This window comes from Herpailurus yagouaroundi, unplaced genomic scaffold (assembly GCF_014898765.1).
Source record: "Herpailurus yagouaroundi ecotype Mexico unplaced genomic scaffold, PumYag 206, whole genome shotgun sequence".
Taxonomy (NCBI): Eukaryota; Metazoa; Chordata; class Mammalia; order Carnivora; family Felidae; genus Herpailurus; species Herpailurus yagouaroundi.
In genome coordinates this window covers 7,584,534-7,599,418 of record NW_024412437.1, presented here as the reverse complement: position 1 = coordinate 7,599,418, position 14,885 = coordinate 7,584,534, and positions in this window count along the sequence as shown.

The following is a 14,885-nucleotide window of genomic DNA, read 5'->3' as shown; positions in this document are numbered from 1 at the left end:
CCAGCATTTAAGCACTTCTCCCACATTGTTCTTGTTGGTTTACTTGTTGATCGATTGCCAGACTATGAATTTATTGAGAGTAGGAACTAGGATAGCATTTGGCACTTGGTAGGTACACTATAATGATTAGTAAGAGCTGCGTATCTGGTCATTCAGATGACCAAAATGTATTTCTCTGGTATTTTTGGTCTTCATCCACAGTTGCTAAAAATGTTTCAGAACCATAAAGGTGAAATGGGTGTATTATTATTAATGAAGGTGACTTCTGGATCCCATGCAAGGGCAGGGGACTTCCAGGAGGACCAACCATGCGATTAGAGGGTTGGGACTTTCAGTCTCACATTCTTGACCTGCAGGAAGGGGAAAGGGACTGGAGGTTGAATCAGCCAATGGCCAATGACTCAGTCAATAATGAAGCCTCCATAAAAGGACAAGAGGAGAGTTTTTTGGTCCTTTTTCGGAGAGGTTCTGTGCTTGGGGAATCAGAATGCTTCCACATGTCACCAAGCTGGGCCCCAAGCTCCATGAAGACAGGAGCTCCTTTGGGACCTCTCCCTATGTATCTTTCTCTCTGGCTGTTGATTCGCATACTCTATCATATCTTTTAATAAACCAGTGAACCTGAGTGTTTCCCCGAGTTCTGTGAGCCACTCTAGAAAATGAACTGAACCTAAGGAGGTCATTGGAACCTCCAATCTGTAGCCAGTTGGTTAGAAGCACAGGTAACAGCCTGGGGCTTGTGACTGGAGTCTGCAGTGGGAGTTGGGGGACAGTTTTGTAGGACTGAACCTTTAACCTGTGGAGTCTGATGCTATCTCCAGATAGATAGAGTCAGAATTGAGTTGAGTTCGTGGACACTGGTTCCAAGAATTGCTCAGTGTTGTGTGTGGGGGGGACCCCAACCCCCAGGTTGGGAGCCCTGAGAGATTAGGCATTCCAAGTCAGATGTACAGTTTTAGTTTGCTTTGAAATGCCTTATTGTTTTCTACTCTGACTCTCTTCTTCTACAATAAAACATACGTTATACGTGAAACCAGGGAGACCCAACTGGCCCAACCCAGACTTCCAATATAAGAACACTTTCTCTAACACATGAGCTGATGGTCATCCAGCACCTGCCTGACACCATGGTGTAAAGCTACTGCACTTTACCATTCCCAAAGGACCACAATTTTTTTTTTCATTGATTTTGCTCAGTCATTTCTTGAGAGTAGTTTGGAGAAGGGTCATCTTGGGCTTTTGTTCCTCCAAGAATACTAACCATGGACCTGTCCCTTGTCAGATAATTTATAAAATTGTGACATAGGTAAAATAGGTCTTGGGCAATTGCTTATTTTCCCTTTTAGTTTTCTTGATGTGCTTCTCTTCTCAAGATCCTCAGTACCCTGATCTGCCCCAACTTCCTTCCTCCCACCTGGCTCCACTCCATTTGGTTGGTGCCCAAGGTTCATATTTTCACCTTCTCATGTACAAATCTTGAGGACTTCTGTCCCCTAGGAAACATTTAGAATAGGAAAATTCATAGTGGTTGATGACTAATAATAATTTAATTATCTGCCCACATGTTCTTTACATGTTAGTTGATGTTTCTACTTTAACCCAAAGAAGTAAACTTGTGGTGATGAAATTTCAGACATCACGAGTGGACTTGTGGGGATTTTATAGATGTTGGGGTTATGGTTATTCTGAGCATCCTTACTAAACATACTGTCTGGGTTTCCACCTATTCTATGTAAGCATTGATTTGTTACATGGCATTAATTTGTTATGCAGTAGAAACAATTCAAACTAGAGCAAGAGCTTCGAAGAGAACAAGCTCAGGCCTGATTCAGACTTTGTGGTCACATGCATGGGATCGAACAGAAAAGAGTTTATGGAGTAAGGACACTCACGCAGTTGCTTCCTGGTGGATGGTAGATGCTTTCTGGTTGTCAGAGGATCCTCCCAGAATCCACCTCTAGAACGTACCTGTGGTAGTCACTTACGGAGGGGAAAGGAACCACATAAAATCAAGAGGCTAGTAAAGATCTCTGAGGAGTTTCTGAGTTTTATACGTTTGTTGATTCAGTCAGTAAAACTCATCCTCAGGGCACGTTTAAAATTTTGCTTTTATCAGATGTTTTACAGTCTGCTCCTTCCATTCTGGAGTTTTTCTTCAGTGTAGCTAGTCGTGATGTGATTTTCCACACTGATATGAGCTCTGGCAAAGCTTCCTCTCCACTTCTTTGGCTGCCAAGCCCCTGAGGGCTCAGCTACATCCTATTGTCTTTCTTCCCTGGAATGACTGAGGGAGAGGCTTCATAGAATCCTCTGGCTAGGTTGGGACAGCAAGACTCATTCCTGGGCCTTTGTTTCAGCTTGAAATACACCACAAATTAATTGGGCTGATGCAGGTAATTAAGATAGTCACTTGGATTGTGTGCCTTTCCTCTGAAAAATTTCTGTAAGTTGCCAGATCTAAGCTTGGTCTATTGAAATGTTAATGATCCATGGCCTTAAAAAAAAATGTTTCTTTTGAATGGAAATTCATAGCTAAAGAAAGTGTTTCTAGTGATGAACATTCATGCTGTAGTCTAATATACTGCTCTCAATAATAAATAGCTCATCATTTAGCATACTCACAAGTAATTCAATGCCAAACTTTCAGTAGACTCCTACTGTTGTAGTAACAATGATTTTTGATCTCTACTCTAAAATGGCCTTGTAGCAAAGAAAGAAATATTCTGGGATATTTTCTGGATCTGCAATCAGGGAACACCAAACTTTGAGTAGAAACCAATAGTTTGAGCAAACAGGATAACTTGCAATCAGAGGCTGTTAGAAAGGGAGATACCAGTAAATACAGTAGTATAACCAGGGTCGCTTGGCATTTTCTGCTGGTGGTTACGATTCTTTAGCATTACCATGTTTGTGCTTATAAGTCTAATAAATCATGATATTGTATGTTCTGCTAAGAGGAACCATTGGTATTTCTTACCTTGGCCCTTCATCAGGCATAGATCTCCTGTATTTCCTACATTAATTCCTTTTTGAGGCACATGCTTCATTTCTGATCCTAATTTTGATACTTCTGATCATGACCTGGTTGCCTGATCCTTATTCCACACTGATCCCTCAGATTTAGAAGTCAATTTGGGAGTATATCCTACTTGACTTTGCTAATTCCCACCAGCTCAGGAGAGGACCCTAGTCTTCTTCCTCCGACAGGTTAAGTGTCCTTTAATTGTGCCCCAAAGCTTTTTCTGTGTTTCTCTTAGAATTCAAATTATTCATGGTTGGAGAAGGGTATTAATGTACATATTTAAAATAACCATCCTTGAGTTTTATATAAATTCAATAAAGTACACCTATGTTTTTCCACTAAAGTTTTAAGTTTGTTTTTAAGTGGATCAGTAGGTGGAAATGTTTGCAATTAGAAATTTAAAAAATAAGTTGAGCTAAGCAGAGCAACTCAGTGTTCCCTGAAGGTAACACTAATGTTTGATGAATTTTGGTAAATTCCCATATTCATGTAAACATCACCCAAATCAATGCATATATAGAACTCTGTCCAATCTTTCTCCAAGTAAGTATCGATCTGATTTCTATACTATAGATTAATTTTGCTTATTCTAGAATTTTCTGTACATAGACTCATATAGTATATATTCTTTTGTGTCCTATTTCTTTCACTTAGCATAAAGATTTTGAGACCCATCCTTGCTGTTGTTTGTGACAGTAGTTTGTTCATTTTAAATTGCTTAGTTTATTTCATTTATGAATATGTAACTATTTACCCACTGATGTACGTTTGTGTTGTTTCCATTTCGGTGCTCTTATGAAGAAAGCTGCTATAAACATTCATGCATGACTCTTTGTGGACTTCTGTTTTCACTTTTCTTGGATACATATCTAGAAGTGCAATTCTTGGATCACAGATTAGGTATATGTTTAAACTTATAAGATGCTCTCTGTTTTGCAAAGTGACTGTACATTCCCACCGGCCATGTGTGACTGTTTGAGTTGCTCCAAATCTTTGCAATACCTCTTATTGTCAGTCTTTAAATTTTGGTCATTTTTAGTGGGTATGTGATGATGGATAACTGTAAAATACTCCTTTATGGCTTCAATTTGCATTTTCATGATTTCTAATGAGCACTTTTATATACACTTATCAGCCATTCATGCTTCTTTTGTGAAGTGGCTCCTCAAATAATTTGCCCATTTTCAATTGTTTTGTGTGTCTTATTATTGAGTTATAAGTGCTTTTTATATATTTTGGATAAAACTCTTTTCTCAGGTATATGTACTGCAATTATTTTTCTCCAGAGAGCTTCCGGTAAGTTGTCTTATCTCTGTTCATTGTTCCTTGGTTGGCCTTGTGGAGTCCAAAGACATGAGCAGACCCTTATGGAGACTTCTGGGACTCTTTGTGTGTCGATCGGATCTCTCCTTTCTGGTACTCTACAGCACAAACTCCAGCCACCTCAGCCTCTCCCAACTCTGATCTTTGCCTTTTCAGCTCAAGGAGACCCCTGTGTTCTGCTTTTCCCCTCTTCTTACAGGATGATTCAAAAATTGCCTCCAGGCAGAAGGCCAGGGTGATCACAAGGCTCACCTACTTGTTTCCCTTCCTGTGGGGATTACAGTCATATAATACCTATTGCCCAGGGTCTAAAGGCTGTTGTTTCACATATTTTGTCTAGTTTCTTACTTGTTTACTGTAGGAGGGACAGTCTGGTACCAGAATCCTCTTCTGGATTCTGTATTTTCGTAGCCGGAGGCAGAAACTTTAAGAAGTTACTTAGAAACACAAGAAAATAAAGTAGGAAAGTGACAGATAAAGGGATTTCAGAAATATGATTGAATGCAGCATTAGTACACTAAAGATACTTGACCAAGAAATTATAAGGAATGTATTCAGCCTACTCTACTGAAAGAGTTACTAGTTTTTCATTGTACTACAACATATTTTTGGTTTCATAGCTGCTTACAAAGTTAAAAAAAAATCCAAAAATCAAACAAATGTAAGCCCTACAACTGAGCTAATAAAATTATCGTCACTTCCTCTGGAATGCCCTTATTCCCTGGTTGAGCCTAGGGCATCCTATCCCTTCATGTACCTTTCTATCTTTCCTACTTTCCTGAAGACCTACCTGTACTATATTCAGAAGTTGGAGAATCAATAAGGACCAGATGTTCAATCATGAAAAATAACTTTTTCTACAATGATGATAAGACTATAACTATGCTAAGTGATTTATCTCATTGAATACTTATAACAACTCGGAGACAGAAAGATGATTTTGTGACCTTAAGCAACTTATTTAATCCATCTCACACCTGAGCTTTCTTATTGGTAAAGTGAAATAGTAAAGAGATAGGCAAGAGGGGAGCCCATTTAACCAAATTTCAGTGTGGGCAGCTTGCTTCCAGTTTAGGAAGAATGCTCTTGAACTTCTGGTTAAATATTATGTGAACGTGCATTTGAATACGTGTAATATAACACGCATGTGTCTCTTTTAAAGCCCTGTTCACATGGCAGTAAAATAATTTCAAAGGAAGTTCAAGGAAAAAAAAAAAAGGTAAGAAAGGCAAACACAATGAACTATAAATTTCTTCAAAAGTTAGGCAGTAGAAAGTAGATAACTGGTTTGGTAAATGATATAACAGGGAATCGTGAGCTGAAAACCATATGCCTGTAAATGAAGATATTAATAAAAATGAGCTGATTTGTGCTACAAAAGCACAGTAAATTTCAGGTGCTTGGAACGAAGCAAGGTATTCAGCAAGGCAGGAGTGAAGGATAAGTTGTAAAAAACTAAAATCTGGCTCCCAACCTCCTATTACCACATTCCTACCCCTATCCCAACAGGAGGCAGGGGGCTTACTCTCTGGAGAGTACCAAAGAGAACTGGGAGTCAAGAGTAATGGTTAAGCTGTATATGAAAAACATGGCCCAAGGGAAGTTTCTGGACCTCTGTTGTAGTGACAAGTTCTATGCAAATACATCCTGGCAGCAGATTCATTCTCAGAAAGCTGCTTGATCATCCAAAGAGATGTTGAGGAGATGAAATGATCAGAGAGCTAATACAAGAAAATGTTCTAGGACACAGTCATTTGGAACAGCTGGGTCCTTTCAGGTCATGCTTTTGAGTTTTGTTAGGCAAGAACAAAGCAGCTCATACTTCCAGTAGTGATCCTTCCCTACTTACTCTACCTGAGGACTTGTGAACGGTGAGGTTTTCCTTCTGGCTGGTGGGAACAGGAATTATTCCTGGCCCCAGGTGAGCTCTATGAAATTGTTCCTTTTAACCCTTGTAGGTGTTTCTTTTCTCAGCCTCAGGTACTTTTCTCCAACGTATACACTGATCACTGAAAGACTTTTAATCCCTGGAGCTCTCTGCTCTGTACATCACTATCCTCTTAAGGGCCCTACCCTGCAAGCTCCAGCTGCCTTGACCTTTCTAGACCTTGACCTTCCTAGACAACCATTTCTGACTCCTTAACTCAAGGAGAATGCTAAGTTCCACCTGGGTACCCCTCCCTGTACCGCCTCTGCTCAGTAAGAGGAGTAAATCACAGAACTCACCTTGTCACTTCCCTTCTCTTGGGGTTCACTGTCCTTCATTGACTGGTGTCCGATATCTTCAAAACCACTGTCTCAGGCATTTCCGTCCCACTTTTAAGATGTTGTTTCAGGTGGGAGGGTAAATATGGACCCTCTTACTCCATCTTGGCCCAAAGTGGAACTCACACAGGTAAAACTCTAGTAAAATTAAAATTACATTAAAAATCATTGTCTCAGTCATTGGTAACAAATCCCAGCCTTCCCAACCAGGTGATGCTATGATGACAAAGCCTCCATGGTTTTCATGGAAGAACAACAACTTGGGCCTCTCCCAATAATTTTAGCCAGAGAATGGTCTCCTCTTTCTTTGTCACACGTTGCTATTTTTAAAGGAATGACCATTCTCCTCTAAGTTCATCATATGGTGTTGAGGAGAAAGGAGACAGGGTTCCTCAATGGAACCTTTCAAGCATCTACCTGGATGATTTTCAGGTAAGGCAACTAACCTCCCTGATCCTTGGTTTCTTCCCCTGTTGAGTGAAGTGGATCCTATCTACTTTGCAGTCATTACGAGGATTAACTAAGATATTTGTAAGAAAACTAGCACAGAGCCTGGTTCATAATAATTTTCACAAAATATTCGCTAATTTATTCTTAAGAATGTCAATAAAGGCCTTTTGGCACTAGGTCTCTTCTTCTGTGCGTGGTCTTATTGTCAAAACCTCCCCGCTGTGTATGCGGTTGACATGTCTTCAAGTTTTCCTTGTGGATATAGCTGGTTCCTGAAGCATATTATGTTTCAGTAATCCATTTGTCACTAGCAACCAAGGCACATAACTTGGCACACAAAGAGGGCAGACCAGCAACGAACAGATTAGTCTGCCCCAGTGATGCCTGCGGTGATTTGCCTGACAGTCTCAGAGCCAAACTGGGGGCAAGGAAGTGCATTGCTTCCTGTGTCTCACAAGCCGAGGGCCAGCAGTTGGAGACACCCATTCATGGCAGAAGATTAGCTGCTTTAGCAGCTAATTAATGAGAGAGGCTATGCATGACGTTTGGAAAGTTCCTGAGTGAGCACCGCTGTAGTGAGAAGCTGAATAACATCCTTATGCTATCTGTCACATCGTTCATGTTCACTTCTCTTGGCCTGGCCTTAGCACACTGCATAAATCTACAGCTGCAGAAACCGAAATCTCATATAAAATTGAAGGATTTATTTTGAGGTATTGAAAGGTTTATAGCTAAAAAAGTTAAAATTTGCCGAATCGGCATTTGGAGGACTCTCCTGTATGCCTCACCCCTTTTGGCTCTCCCATTGTGTTCTCTGAATTCCTGTCTCCACAGGGAGACAAGAGAGCCAGAGGAAAACAGTGACGTGGATGGAATTGTCCAGACTTTACCCATTCTTGGCCTTCGTGGCTTCATATTTCAACCTAAGTAGCCCTTGAAAGCTGTCATTATGATGCTAAGACCCATACACAAGAAATATAAAACAATAATTCCATTCTGCTCTGGTGCCTGATTGCATTTTGGACTCCAGAAACTTCCGTCAGTTTTCACGACGTTATTTTAGAGCGTAGTGTTCAGTTTTCAATGCTCACTTTCCTGCATCTTTACTATTTGGTAGGAACCAGTCGGAGGCTGGCCTAGGTCTTTAGTTCTTTCATAGAATAAAAATCTGAATTATTACTCTTGTATTTAATCCAGGATTCAGCATTTTCTCCTCTGGATTCTGTAGGTCCTCCCTAATGACCTCCTAGATCTCTGGCTTATGGTCTGGTTCATTTCTTGAGCCAAGAGAGATAGGTCTTCAAATCTTAAAATGCATGCAAATGGACTGGGCATCTAAATATTAAAATAATAATAACTATACGTATATGCAAAATGCCACAGAGAAGGTCAGAAGGAGTATGACACATTGGTGAGACTTATCTGGTACTGGTCCACCCACTTTTCCTACTAAGATGGGGGGAAAATTACTTGCCTTAATCATTTCATCTGTAATGGGCGAAATATCCAATCTGTAAATTAATAATGACACGTAGGGGCGCCTGGGTGGCGCAGTCGGTTAAGCGTCCGACTTTAGCCAGGTCACGATCTTTAGCCAGGTCACGATCTCGCGGTTCGTGAGTTTGAGTCCCGCGTCGGGCTCTGGGCTGATGGCTCAGAGCCTGGAGCCTGTTTCCGATTCTGTGTCTCCCTCTCTCTCTGCCCCTCCCCCGTTCATGCTCTATCTCTCTCTGTCCCAAAAATAAATAAACGTTGAAAAAAAAAAATTTAAAAAAAAAAGTTATAAAAAAAAATAATAATGACACGTGCCCCCCCCTGTTTTTAGCGATTTTGTAGAAAATCAGTGAAGTAACACATACAGTCTTGAAAGGTGTAAGGACTTTAAAAATCTCAGATGTGGAGCGCCTGGGTGGCTCCGCTGGTTGAGCGCCTGACCCTTGATTTCAGCTCAGGTCATGACCTCATGCAGTGAGCATGGAGCCTGCTTAAGATTCTCTCTCTGTCCTTCTCCCCAACTCATGCGTGCTTTCTCTCTCAAAAAACAAACAAACAAACAAAAACAAAGGAAAACAAAAACCAGACATAATGGCTAACCGGCACGTCATTTCAATTGCTTGGCTCTTCACTGTTCTCACCTTCTACCTGCCTCCCCCGCAAATCAAAGAGGGAAGGAACCCTCTTCCTTTTCTCCAGACTTCTCCAATCCATGACATGAGAAAGCATCGTTACATAAAGGCTATTGGAGTTCCATTAGTGAGGACTATCTGTCTTATATGTTTCTGTTGCCATTACAGCACTTCTCAGGGTCCCATGTTCACAGAAATAATTCCAGAGGTGTGTTTGTGTTGGATCAGTGCTGACCCCAGAGTGCAATAGTAGCAGGACGTGACAAGTGGAAAAGGCCTTTAATCTGCAAATGAAAAGTCTAAAACTGGCCCCTGGCTGCCCCCTACTCTGGTGGTCTCTTCTGGGAATGGGCTCACTTTTTAGTTGAACTACGGCTATTTGGGCTTCTCTACAGAGTAAGCAGCAATTGAGCTGTGCAGTTGCTAAGAAGTTGAGGACTCAGACTGTTTTGCAGACACGCGCATCTGAACTCTGCAAGGGCTCAGTGTTTTCTGAAGTCTCCCTTATTCTGTAAGAAGAGAAATCTTTTTTACCTCGCTGTACCCAATGCCAGTTCCAACAGCTGTAACTATTTCATTTTTAATTTGCTCCTTGCAGCCTTGTCTCTGCTTAATCCATTAAGACAACTTTGAATGTTCCCGGCTCATATATTTATAAAGGGGGAAAAAAATGAAGGGAAAAGACTTTGAAAAATGGTATCTAAATTGTAGCCAAATGTACTCAGAACTCTCCTAGGTTAAATTGCAAATAATTTTCTTTCAAACATCACAAACACTCTCTCTAACTTAACTCAACAAATTGGACCGAGGGGTTTCATTGCTCTCGGAAACATGATTCATTCTCTCTTTCTGTCTGTTTCTCCTTTCTCTCTCTCTCTCTCCTCCCTCTCACTTTGCTTCTACAAATGTTCTTCTGGTTGTGTTTGAACCACATTGTATTATCTCTAAGGTTTCCTTCCTGGAGCTTCCATGAATAATTTGCCTGTCTGTTGAGAGAGCCATTTTGGAGACCGGCCCCCTAGTCAACTGTGCTGGGAGAGGGGAGGGGTGGGGAAGAAGGGCCGGCTGCTTTAAATCAATCAGTTGACACTAATCTAATGTCTAATTAGCTCTGGGTGGGCGTGTGCTTTGATTATAGGAAGTGCCTCAGGCAGTGGCTGGCGTTTGAAGGGCTGCTCCACACATATCAATCATCCTTTGACAAGGAGAACTGGAAGGAGAAAAAAAAAATCAACAACAACAACAACAACAACAACAAAACGGAGGGGGGGCATGTTTCTCTCTGTCATCTGTTGATTATCTGTTTCCAATGGTCCAAACCAATGCTTTGAAACTCATCCATTTGCTCCTTAGTGATGAGCGCCTGACCACAGAGAGAGGCAGACTTTCTAAAATCAGCAAATATTGCCAGTCGTGTCAAATAATTACTTCCTGTGTCACAAAATGCCTAATCATGTCTAGTAACAGTTATGTGTGCTTTTTTTTAATCCTTTAAGTAAATGCAGAAGCCCTACATTTCAATATTCAGCTGGATCCTAAAAATGGAACAATTCCTGTTTGTAGTTTACATGGAACGATTCGCGATTGAAAAGGGACAAGATCTTTCATTAAAATTAAAAAAAAAATCGCTTTTATTGAAAATGGCATGCCTGTAATTATTTTCTGATTGTTCTATTTTCTTTATTTCTGTACTTAAATTCATTCTTTTTGAAGGATAGGCAGTTTAGAAACGTTCCTAGAAGTGGCTATGGCATATTGAAATGCTGCTGCTTCTGCTATTATTTCTAGTAGAAAAGGAGGAGGCCAGTCTCTTTCCCGTTTGTTCTTCCACATGATCCGGCATTACAGAACGACAGTGCAGTCGAATTAGTAAGGCAGTTAGGGTGCCTTTCAGTTTTTAAATAAAGAAAAACAAATCTAACTGAGGAGTTAATTTTACTCTCATCCTTATTGATGAGACTGAAAGAGGTATTTTAAAATAGTTTTTATTTCAGATCTATTTGATTTGCTTTTCTGTGTGCCTTTATTTTTCTAATGATTCCAAGCTGTTGAACTTGTTGGGCACAAGAAAGTGGAGTGACATAAAAGTGATACTTCAAGAGATTCATGTGCAAAGCCTGGTATAGAATATGGTCTGAGGCTCTATAGATGAACTGTCAGATTTAAATCCTGGCCATGCTACTTACCAGCTGTGTGACCTTGGGCAAGATACTTAACCTTGGTGAACCTCACCTGCAAAATGGAAATCATGATAGTGTCTACTTCACAGGGTGATTATGAAAATCAAATAATATGATGCATGTGGAGTGTTTAGCACATGGTAAGCACTCAATAAAATGTTAACTGTTACTGTCGGTGTACAGAAGTGAGTATTTTCCCAACAACACGGGCTGAGTTTAGAAATCCACAAAAAGTATGTGTGTCTTTGGAGGCAGGGACTTGAAAAGGAAGGTCTCCTAAAATTTTATGTGAGGTATAAGCGTGATATTTATACCACTGCCTCGTATACAGGCATTGTGGGCTTACAGGAGCACTGCATTCTTGGATGTAAAGTAAAAGACTTGTTAAGATTATTGACCCACTTTGTGTTAAGGTATGCATTTCTTAAGAATTTTCGTAAGGTTAAACTTTCTTATGATATGTGAAGAAATTCTGGTGTGACGACTTTATTAGAAAATTCGTATTGGAATATTCATTGGAATACTTCTTGCTAACTTTAAGAAAATGTCCTCTCTCCCTTTCTCTCTCTTTCTCTTTCTTTAACACAAGACAGAGTAAGGGAAAGACAATGATATATGCCTTATAAAAGGCACCAGCTCACTCTTTTGCACTCTACAATTTAATGCTTCCAAATTTTCTCAAAAATTTGAAATAAATACGAAACATAAATGACTATATTGTATTTTTTTCTTTTGTAATATTTCACTTGATCAATAGGATACATTTTCAAAATTTTTCTGTTAATATGAAAACTAATATATTTTAGTATAATTTTTGCAAACTTTGTTTTTTCAAAAATAAGAAAATAAAATATCATGAAGATAATCAGTTTTGATTTCTTTCCTCAAAGTATTTTGTCGGTAACCCATATACTCAACAGATGATTAAAAGTCAAATAAGGAAGTTGTCAGAAGCATAAACTCAGGTTATATATTTCCAGGTTTCTTACTGAAAGATGGTTGAGGCTTCATTATTCTGAACTTTGAAACGAGCAATTAAAAGTAACAAAAAAAACCCAACTTCAATTTGTGTAAAAGTGTAGAGACAGCATATGCTATTTCATGACCTTCCATTACTTACAGTAATTTAAATTAAAAGTATGATAAGATATTACCAATAAAGTTCCTGTCCAAGCACATCTATTTTAAGAGAAAAATAAGTAATAATGATGCATAACTAGCATATCATATAGTGAATATTTAATATGTTAAGGTTTTAGATTCCAGATTCTACACACATAATTGACTTAGTAAATCCATAACTTTTCAATATAATGAAAATGTAATATGAAATGGAGATTGAAGTGTATTTACGTCACATGTATCAAAATCTTAACTGTTTCAGTAAGGAGAATGCTATTTTATGTTTATAACTAATCAAAATCCAAAACAGAGCAAAAAAAAAATAAAAATAAAAAAGGAACAGAACAAGCCTTGGCTTCCAAAAGCCCATTATCATATCATGTCTTGTTTTGGTAAACTTTGATATGAAAACCCTATCAAGACTAACGCAGAGGAAGCACTACTAACCTGCCCTCTTCTCCTGAGGTGAACACGACACACATAGCTCTCTGCGACTGTGGGAAGATGTTTTCATACCGTGGAGGGAGAGATTTCGTCTAGACTGGAGAAAACACTCTCTACATGAGGGTTATGTGTCATGGGAAAGCACATTACAACAGGGGCTATAGAACTTCCTGCTCTGGGAATTTTATAATAAGAGCCAGGCTGGTGTCATTTCACACAAGACCTGCCCGGAGGTAGGGGAATGGATAAAATGACCTTTCCTGCCTCCTCCAAGGGCTATGACTGGTCCTTAATGAAAACCTGGTACCAAGGAATAGTTCAGTATGGAACAATGCTTTTAAGGCCAAAGTTTAATTTCATAACAGCAATCGGATACTGTAGATAGCTGGATTGCACTCTTTGGAGATGGATAAAATGACATGGTCTTTGGAGCTCATCCCAAGGGGCACTTTAAGGAACATTCTCTGCGAACTGCATCCTGTGCTGGCAAAGGCATTACTAGATGATTTAATGGGTCTTTTCCATTTCCAGGTCTTATGATGTATTATTACCACCATTGAGCAGTTACAGTCTCCACGTAGTAACAGACACCAACTAGGCAGTTCGGCCATCCAGCTTCAAAATTTCGTCTTGTTTCATCGCGGCACAGTTGTTCAAGATGGTAGCTGCTAAGCTCCTTTCCCCTCTCCTTTGAATCTGAGTGTGTTCTACACTGTTGTCATGAAGATCTGTCTATAGAGTTACTTGATTTTAATCTGCATTCCAAGGAGGTTGCTGCGAAAGTTTATTGGTATTGCAGCCTATTCTCTTGGAAGTTAAAAGTCCTTGGGGCCTTGAATCTCAAATCTATTTAACTAGCACAGAAGTAATAGATATGGTCTACTTGGGAGATACCAAATATGGATGGTTTTGAATTAGGGGTGTGTGTGTGTGTGTGTGTGTGTGTGTGTGTGTGTGTGAAGCTAATTCATACCAGTAATGCTCAATGGACCATCAAAATAAAAGCTTATGTTGTTGTCTTTTACTGGTTCTTACATGCTGTAGCTCTCCAAAGAGATAGGATTGCTACACTTACTATTGAAATAGGCCACTGGGCAGGCTCTGGGAGGGAAAGAGGTACAAGGAAGCTTTCTGGCCTCCTTTTTGTATGTGTTCATGTTGAGTGCCGGCTACTCTGACTTCTTTTCTGCTGCTACTGAAACAGAATAAGGTGGCACACAATGGGCACAGCAGGGAGGGAGGGGCAATGGGCAGCTCCCTGCAACAGGTGCAAGCGGCATGGCCACCACTTTCCCACACGTATCAGTGGGTCTCAAGTGGCCTTGTGTGCTCTGAAAATGAAATAAATGGCTGTGTGGATCAAGTGTCTGCCAATTAGAAGTTGGAAGCAAAAGAGCAACAAGGAGGTGGATGCAGAGGGTGAGGAGGGGAGGAGTGCAGTGAGGGGGGTTGTTCGTGTCCTTGCATCTTTGTTATTCCCATTTCCAAAGCCTGGATGTGAAATCCTATCTGTGTTATTTTGCTCCCAACAATCATGCTCCACTGAGGCTCTGAGATGGTATCTGGGTGATGAACACAGAGAAGTTCCATTGTTCCCCCCCCCCCCCCCCCGCTTTCATCTGCGCTGAGGAAGTGCCGATAAGAGTCTTCAGGTGGAACTGGAAGGTTCCTAGGGAGGCAGACGCTGTACAAAACCTGGAGTGGGGCTCCCACCGGCAGTCTTTCCTTCTGTGCCAACACCTCCGCCCTCTACCTCATATATCATTCATATTTAATGGACTGATAGTGCCTGTCATATCCTTAAACCTGACCTGAAATTGTGATACTCACTTGGAACAATTTGAGATCAGACAAGTAGAAGACATGTTTGTGGTTAAGGAATTATTTTCAGGGGCCTGTCAAAGTGTTTCCATATGAGGCTAATGCCATTTTCCTAAGGAACAAATGCAAGAG